Raw genomic sequence first — 9,366 nt, 5'->3', positions numbered from 1 at the left:
TATCCTCAGATGAAATCTGGAAAGAAGCTTTCTGAGAAACTGCTTAGTGTTCTGATAATTCATCTCACAGAATTACATCTCTATTTCATGGATATCTTTGCTAGCCTTATTTCTGTGGAATCTGAGAACAGATATTTCGGATCCCTTTGGATACTATAGGGCCAAAGGAAATATCCTCCGATAACAAAGAGAAAGAAGCTTTCTGAGAAACTTCTTTGTGTTCTGTGAAATCATCTCACAGAGTTACAGCTTTCCCCTCAAGAAGCCTTTCGCTAAGACAGTTCTTGTGGAGTTGGCAAAGTGATATTTGGAAGCCCATAGAGGGCTCTGGTGAAAAAGGAAATATCCTCAGATGAAATCTGGAAAGAAGCTTTCTGAGAAACTGCTTAGTGTTCTGTTAATTCATCTCACAGAGTTACATCTGTATTTCGTGGATCTCTTTGCTAACCGTATTTCTGTGGAATCTGAGAACAGATATTTAGGATCCCATTGAAGACTATAGGGCCAAAGGAAATATCCTCTGATAACAAAGAGAAAGAAGCTTTATGGGAAACTTCTTTGCGTTCTGTGAAATCATCTCACAGAGTTTCAGCTTTCCCCTCAAGAAGCCTTTCACTAACACAGTTCTTGTGGAATTGGCAAAGTGATATTTGGAAGCCCATAGTGCGCTATGGTGAAAAAGGAAATATCCTCAGATGAAATCTGGAAAGAAGCTTTCTTAGAAACTGCTTAGTGTTCTGATAATTCATCTCACAGAATTACATCTGTATTTCATGGATATCTTTGCTAGCCTTATTTCTGTGGAATCTGAGAACAGATATTTCGGATCCCTTTGGATACTATAGGGCCAAAGGAAATATCCTCCGATTACAAAGAGAAAGAAGCTTTCTTAGAAACTTCTTTGTGTTCTGTGAAATCATCTCACAGAGTTACAGCTTTCCCCTCAAGAAGCCTTTCGCTAAGACAGTTCTTGTGGAATTGGCAAAGTGATATTTGGAAACCCATAGAGGGCTTTGGTGAAAAAGGAAATATCCTCACATAAAATCTGGAAAGAAGCTTTCTGGGAAACTGCTTAGTGTTCTGTAAATTCATCTCACAGAATTACATCTGTATTTCGTGGATCTCTTTGCTAGCCTTATTTCTGTGGAATCTGAGAACAGGTATTTCGGATCACAGTGAAGAATATAGGGCCAAAGGAAATATCCTCCGATGACAAAGAGAAAGAAGCTGTCTTAGAAACTTCCTTGTGTTCTGTGAAATCATCTCACAGAGTTACAGCTTTCACCTCAAGTAGCCTTTCGCTAAGACAGTTCTTGTGGAATTGGCAAAGTGATATTTGGAAGCCCATAGAGGGCTATGGTGAAAAAGGAAATATCCTCAGATGAAATCTGGAAAGAAGCTTTCTGAGAAACTGCTTAGTGTTCTGTTAATTCATCTCATAGAATTACATCTGTATTTCATGCATTTCTTTGCTAGCGTTATTTCTGTGGAATCTGATAACGGATATTTCGGATCCCTTTGAAGAATATAGGGCCAAAGGAAATATCCTCCCATAAAAAAGAGAAAGAAGCTTTCTGAGAAATTTCTTTGTGTTCTGTGAATTCATCTCACAGAGTTACAGCTTTCCCCTCAAGAAGCCTTTGGCTAAGAGAGTTCTTGTGGAATTGGCAAAGTGATATTTGGAAGCCCATAGAGGGCTATGGTGAAAAAGGAAATATCCTCAGATGAAATCTGGAAAGAAGCTTTCTGAGAAACTGCTTAGTGTTCCGTTAATTCATCTCACAGAGATACATCTGTATTTCGTGGATCTCTTTGCTAGCCTTATTTCTGTTGAATATGAGAACAGATATTTCGGATCCCTTTGAAGACTATAGGGCCAAAGGAAATATCCTCCAATAACAAAGAGAAAGAAGCTTTCTGAGAAATTTCTTTGTGTTCTGTGAATTCATCTCACAGAGTTGCAGCTTTCCCCTCAAGAAGCCTTTCGCTAAGACAGTTCTTGTGGAATTGGCAAAGTGATATTTGGAAGCCCATAGAGGGCAATGGAGAAAAAGGAAATATCCTCAGATGAAATCTGGAAAGAAGCTTTCTGAGAAACTGCTTAGTGTTCGGTTAATTCATCTCACAGAGTTCCATCTGTATTTGGTGGATCTCTTTGCTAGCCTTATTTCTGTGGAATCTGAGAACAGATATTTCGGATCCTGTTGAAGACTATAGGGCCAAAGGAAATATCCTCCGATAACAAAGAGAAAGAAGCTTTCTGAGAAATTTCTTTGTGTTCTGTGAAATCATCTCACAGAGTTACAGCTTTCCCCTCAAGAAGCCTTTCGCTAAGACAGTTCTTGTGGAATTGGCAAAGTGAAATTTGGAAGGCCATAGAGTGCTGTGGTGAAAAAGGAAATATCCTCAGATGAAATCTGGAAAGAAGCTTTCTGAGAAACTGCTTAGTGTTCGGTTAATTCATCTCACAGAGTAACATCTGTGTTTCGTGTATCTCTTTCCTAGCCTTATTTCTGTGTAATCTGAGAACAGGTATTGCAGATCCCATTGAAGGCTAAAGGGCCAAAGGAAATATCCTCCGATTACAAAGAGAAAGAAGCTTTCTGAGAAACTTCTTTGCGTTCTGTGAAATCGTCTCACAGAGTTAGAAATTTCCCCTCAAGAGCCTTTCGCTAAGACAGTTCTTGTGGAATTGGCAAAGAGATATTTGGAAGCCCATAGAGGGCTATGGTGAAAAAGGAAATATCCTCAGATGAAATCTGGAAAGAAGCTTTCTGAGAAACTGCTTAGTGTTCTGTTAATTCATCTCATAGAATTACATCTGTATTTCACGGATTTCTTTGCTAGCCTTATTTCTATGGAATCTGAAAACAGATATTTCGGATCCCTTTGAAGACTATAGGGCCAAAGGAAATATCCTCCGATAACAAAGAGAAAGAAGCTTTCTGAGAAATTTCTTTGTGTTCTGTGAAATCATCTCACAGAGTTACAGCTTTCCCCTCAAGAAGTCTTTCGCTAAGACAGTTCTTGTGGAATTGGCAAAGTGATATTTGGTAGCCCATACAGGGCTATGGTGTAAAAGGAAATATCCTCAGATGAAATCTGGAAAGAAGCTTTCTGAGAAACTGCTTAGTGTTCGGTTATTTCATCTCACAGAATTACATCGGTATTTCGAGGATCTCTTTGCTAGCCATATTTCTGTGGAATCTGAGAACAGATATTTTGGATCCCTTTGAAGACTATAGGGCCAAAGGAAATATCCTCCGATAACAAAGAGAAAGAAACTTTCTGAGAAACTTCTTTGTTTTCTGTGAAATCATCTCACAGAGTTACAGCTTTCCCCTCAAGAAGCCTTTCGCTGAGACAGTTCTTGTGGAATTGGCAAAGTGATATTTGAAAACCCTTAGAGGGCTATGGTGAAAAAGGAAATATCCTCAGATGAAATCTGGAAAGAAGCTTTCTGAGAAACTGCTTAGTGTTCTGTTAATTCATCTCACAGAGTTACATCTGTATTTCGTGGATCTCTTTGCTAGCCTTATCTCTGTGGAATCTGAGAACAGGTATTTCAGATCCCATTGAAGACTATAGGGCCAAAGGAAATATCCTCCGATTACAAAGAGAAAGAAGCTTTCTGAGAAACTTCTTTGCGTTCTGTGAAATCATCTCACAGTATTACAGCTTTCCCCTCAAGAAGTCTTTCGCTAAGAAAGTTCTTGTGGAATTGGCAAAGTGATATTTGGAGGCCCATAGAGGGCTATGGTGAAAAAGGAAATATCCTCAGATGAAATCTGGAAAGAAGCTTTCTGAGAAACTGCTTAGTGTTCTGTTAATTCATCTCACAGAATTACATCTGTATTTGGTGGATCTCTTTGCTAGCCTTATTTCTGTGGAATCTGAGAACAGATATTTCGGATCCTGTTGAAGACTATAGGGCCAAAGGAAATATCCTCCGATAACAAAGAGAAAGAAGCTTTCTGAGAAACTTCTTTGTGTTCTGTGAAATCATCTCACAGAGTTACAGCTTTCCCCTCAAGAAGCCTTTCGCTAAGACACTTCTTGTGGAATTGGCAAAGTGATATTTGGAAGGGCATAGAGGGCTGTGGTGAAAAAGGAAATATCCTCAGATGAAATCTGGAAAGAAGCTTTCTGAGAAACTGCTTAGTGTTCGGTTAATTCATCTCACAGCGTTACATCTGTGTTTCGTGTATCTCTTTCCTAGCCTTATTTCTGTGTAATCTGAGAACAGGTATTTCAGATCCCATTGAAGGCTATAGGGCCAAAGGAAATATCCTCCGATTACAAACAGAAAGAAGCTTTCTGAGAAACTTCTTTGCGTTCTGTGAAATCGTCTCACAGAGTTAGAGCTTTCCCCTCAAGAAGCCTTTCGCTAAGACAGTTCTTGTGGAATTGGCAAAGTGATATTTGGAAGCCCATAGAGGGCTATGGTGAAAAAGGAAATATTCTCAGATGAAATCTGGAAAGAAGCTTTCTGAGAAACTGCTTAGTGTTCTGTTAATTCATCTCACAGAGTTACATCTATATTTCGTGGATCTCTTTGCTAGCCTTATCCCTGTGGAATCTGAGAACAGGTATTTCAGATCCCATTGAAGACTATAGGGCCAAAGGAAATATCCTCCGATTACAAAGAGAAAGAAGCTTTCAGAGAAACTTTTTTGCGTTCTGTGAAATCACCTCACAGTAGTACAGCTTTCCCCTCAAGAAGCCTTTCGCTAAGACAGTTCTTGTGGAATTGGCAAAGTGATATTTGGAAGCCCATAGAGGGCTATGGTGAAATAGGAAATATCCTCAGATGAAATCTGGAAAGAAGCTTTCTGAGAAACTGCTTAGTGTTCGGTTAATTCATCTCACAGCGTTACATCTGTGTTTCGTGTATCTCTTTCCTAGCCTTATTTCTGTGTAATCTGAGAACAGGTATTTCAGATCCCATTGAAGGCTATAGGGCCAAAGGAAGTATCCTCCGATTACAAACAGAAAGAAGCTTTCTGAGAAACTTCTTTGCGTTCTGTGAAATCGTCTCACAGAGTTAGAGCTTTCCCCTCAAGAAGCCTTTCGCTAAGACAGTTCTTGTGGAATTGGCAAAGTGATATTTGGAAGCCCATAGAGGGCTATGGTGAAAAAGGAAATATTCTCAGATGAAATCTGGAAAGAAGCTTTCTGAGAAACTGCTTAGTGTTCTGTTAATTCATCTCATAGAATTACATCTGTGTTTCATGGATTTCTTTGCAAGCCTTATTTCTGTGGAATCTGAAAACAGATATTTCGGATCCCTTTGAAAACTATAGGGCCGATGGAAATATCCTCCGATAACAAAGAGAAAGAACCTTTCTGTGAAATTTCTTTGTCTTCTGTGAAACCATCTCACAGAGTTACAGCTTTCCCCTCAAGAAGACTTTCGCTAAGACAGTTCTTGTGGAATTGGCAAAGTGATATTTGGTAGCCCATAGAGGGCTATGGTGTAAAAGGAAATATCCTCAGATGAAATCTGGAAAGAAGCTTTCTGAGAAACTGCTTAGTGTTCGGTTAATTCATCTCACAGAATTACATCTGTATTTCGAGGATCTCTTTGCTAGCCTTATTTCTGTGGAATCTGAGAACAGATATTTCGGATCCCATTGAAGACTATAGGGCCAAAGGAAATATCCTCCGGTAACAAAGAGAAAGAAGTTTTCTGAGAAACTTCTTTGCATTCTGTGAAATCATCTCACAGAGTTACAGCTTTCCCCTCAAGAAGCCTTTCGATGAGACAGTTCTTGTGGAATTGGCAAAGTGATATTTGAAAGCCCATAGAGGGCTATGGTGAAAAAGAAAATATCCTCAGATGAAATCTGGAAAGAAGCTTTCTGAGAAACTGCTTAGTGTTCCGTTAATTCATCTCACAGAGATACATCTGTATTTCGTGGATCTCTTTGCTAGCCTTATTTCTGTGGAATATGAGAACAGATATTTCGGATCCCTTTGAAGACTATAGGGCCAAAGGAAATATCCTCCAATAACAAAGAGAAAGAAGCTTTCTGAGAAATTTCTTTGTGTTCTGTGAATTCATCTCACAGAGTTACAGCTTTCCCCTCAAGAAGCCTTTCGCTAAGACAGTTCTTGTGGAACTGGCAAAGTGATATTTGGAAGCCCATAGAGGGCAATGCAGAAAAAGGAAATATCCTCAGATGAAATCTGGAAAGAAGCTTTCTGAGAAACTGCTTAGTGTTCGGTTAATTCATCTCACAGAGTTACATCTGTATTTCGTGGATCTCTTTGCTAGCCTTATTTCTGTGGAATCTGAGAACAGATATTTCGGATCCTGTTGAAGACTATAGGGCCAAAGGAAATATCCTCCGATAACAAAGAGAAAGAAGCTTTCTGAGAAATTTCTTTGTGTTCTGTGAAATCATCTCACAGAGTTACAGCTTTCCCCTCAAGAAGCCTTTCGCTAAGACAGTTCTTGTGGAATTGGCAAAGTGAAATTTGGAAGGCCATAGAGGGCTGTGGTGAAAAAGGAAATATCCTCAGATGAAATCTGGAAAGAAGCTTTCTGAGAAACTGCTTAGTGTTCGGTTAATTCATCTCACAGAGTAACATCTGTGTTTCGTGTATCTCTTTCCTAGCCTTATTTCTGTGTAATCTGAGAACAGGTATTTCAGATCCCATTGAAGGCTATAGGGCCAAAGGAAATATCCTCCGATTACAAAGAGAAAGAAGCTTTCTGAGAAACTTCTTTGCGTTCTGTGAAATCGTCTCACAGAGTTAGAGCTTTCCCCTCAAGAAGCCTTTCGCTAAGACAGATCTTGTGGAATTGGCAAAGTGATATTTGGAAGCCCATAGAGGGCTATGGTGAAAAAGGAAATATTCTCAGATGAAATCTGGAAAGAAGCTTTCTGAGAAACTGCTTAGTGTTCTGTTAATTCATCTCATAGAATTACATCTGTGTTTCGCGGATTTCTTTGCTAGCCTTATTTCTGTGGAATCTGAAAACAGATATTTCGGATCCCTTCTAAACTATAGGGCCAATGGAAATATCCTCCGATAACAAAGAGAAAGAAGCTTTCTGAGAAATTTCTTTGTCTTCTGTGAAATCATCTCACAGAGTTACAGCTTTCCCCTCAAGAAGACTTTCGCTAAGACAGTTCTTGTGGAATTGGCAAAGTGATATTTGGTAGCCCATAGAGGGCTATGGTGTAAAAGGAAATATCCTCAGATGAAATCTGGAAAGAAGCTTTCTGAGAAAATGCTTAGTGTTCGGTTAATTCATCTCACAGAATTACATCTGTATTTCGAGGATCTCTTTGGTAGCCTTATTTCTGTGGAATCTGAGAACAGATATTTCGGATCCCATTGAAGACTATAGGGCCAAAGGAAATATCCTAAGGTAACAAAGAGAAAGAAGTTTTCTGAGAAACTTCTTTGCGTTCTGTGAAATCATCTCACAGAGTTACAGCTTTCCCCTCAAGAAGCCTTTCGCTAAGACAGTTCTTGTGGAATTGGCAAAGTGATATTTGAAAGCCCATAGAGGGCTATGGTGAAAAAGGAAATATCCTCAGATGAAATCTGGAAAGAAGCTTTCTGAGAAACTGCTTAGTGTTCTGTTAATTCATCTCACAGAGATACATCTGTATTTCGTGGTTGTCTTTGCTAAACTTATTTCTGTGGAAACTGAGAGCAGATATTTCGGATCTCATTGAAGACCATAGGACCAAAGGAAATATCCTCCGATAACAAAGAGAAAGAAGCTTTCTGAGAAACTTCTTTGCGTTCTGTGAAATCATCTCACAGAGTTTCATGTTTCCCCTCAGGAAGCCGTTCGCTAACACATTTCTTGTGGAATTGGCAAAGTGATATTTGGAAGCCCATAGAGCGCTATGGTGAAAAAGGAAATATCCTCAGATGAAATCTGGAAAGAAGCTTTCCTAGAAACTGCTTAGTGTTCTGTTAATTCATCTCACAGAATTACATCTGTATTTCATGAATTTCTTTGCTAGCCTTATTTCTGTGGAATCTGAGAACAGATATTTCGAATCCCATTGAAGACTATAGGGCCAAAGGAAATATCCTCCCATTACAAAGAGAAAGAAGCTTTCTGAGAAACTTCTTTGCGTTCTGTGAAATCGTCTCACAGAGTTAGAGCTTTCCCCTCAAGAAGCCTTCCGCAAAGACAGTTCTTGTGGAATTGGCAAAGTGATATTTGGAAGCCCGTAGAGGGCTATGGTGAAAAAGGAAATATTCTCCAATGAAATCTGGAAAGAAGCTTTCTGAGAAACTGCTTAGTGTTCTGTTAATTCATCTCATAGAATTACATCTGTGTTTCATGGATTTCTTTGCTAGCCTTATTTCTGTGGAATCTGAAAACAGATATTTCGGATCCCTTTGAAAACTATAGGGCCAAAGGAAATATCCTCCGATAACAAAGAGAAAGAAGGTTTCTGAGAAACTTCTTTGTGTTCTGTGAAATCATCTCACAGAGTTACAGCTTTCCCCTCAAGAAGACTTTCGCTAAGACAGTTCTTGTGGAATTGGCAAAGTGATATTTGGTAACCCATAGAGGGCTGTGGTGAAAAAGGAAATATCCTCAGATGAAATCTGGAAAGAAGCTTTCTGAGAAACTGCTTAGTGTTCGGTTAATTCATCTCACAGAATTACATCTGTGTTTCGTGTGTGTCTTTCCTAGCCTTATTTCTGTGGAATCTGAGAACAGATATTTTGGATACCTTTGAAGAATATAGGGCCAAAGGAAATATCCTCCCATTACAAAGAGAAAGAAGCTTTCTGAGAAACTTCTTTGCGTTCTGTGAAATCATCTCACAGAGTTACAGCTTTCCCCTCAAGAAGCCTTTCGCTGAGACAGTTCTTGTGGAATTGACAAAGTGATATTTGAAAGCCCATAGAGGGCTGTGGTGAAAAAGGAAATATCCTCAGATCAAATCTGGAAAGAAGCTTTCTGAGAAACTGCTTAGTGTTCTGTTAATTCATCTCACAGAGTTACATCTGTATTGCGTGGATCTCTTTGCTAGCCTTATTTTTGTGGAATCTGAGAACAGGTATTTCAGATCCCATTGAAGACTATAGGGCCAAAGGAAATATCCTCCGGTAACAAAGAGAAAGAAGTTTTCTGAGAAACTTCTTTGCGTTCTGTGAAATCATCTCACAGAGTTTCATGTTTCCCCTCAAGAAGCCTTTCGCTAAGACAGTTCTTGTGGAATTGGCAAAGTGATATTTGGAAGCCCATAGAGGGCTATGGTGTAAAAGGAAATATCCTCAGATGAAATCTGGAAAGAAGATTTTTGAGAAACTGCTTAGTGTTCGGTTAATTCATCTCACAGAGTTACATCTGTATTTCGTGGATCTCTTTGCTAACCT

Source organism: Macaca mulatta, chromosome 10 (assembly GCF_049350105.2).
Source record: "Macaca mulatta isolate MMU2019108-1 chromosome 10, T2T-MMU8v2.0, whole genome shotgun sequence".
Lineage (NCBI taxonomy): Eukaryota > Metazoa > Chordata > Mammalia > Primates > Cercopithecidae > Macaca > Macaca mulatta.
The sequence above is the reverse complement of the archived record's forward strand: the minus strand, read 5'-3'. Positions refer to the sequence as shown.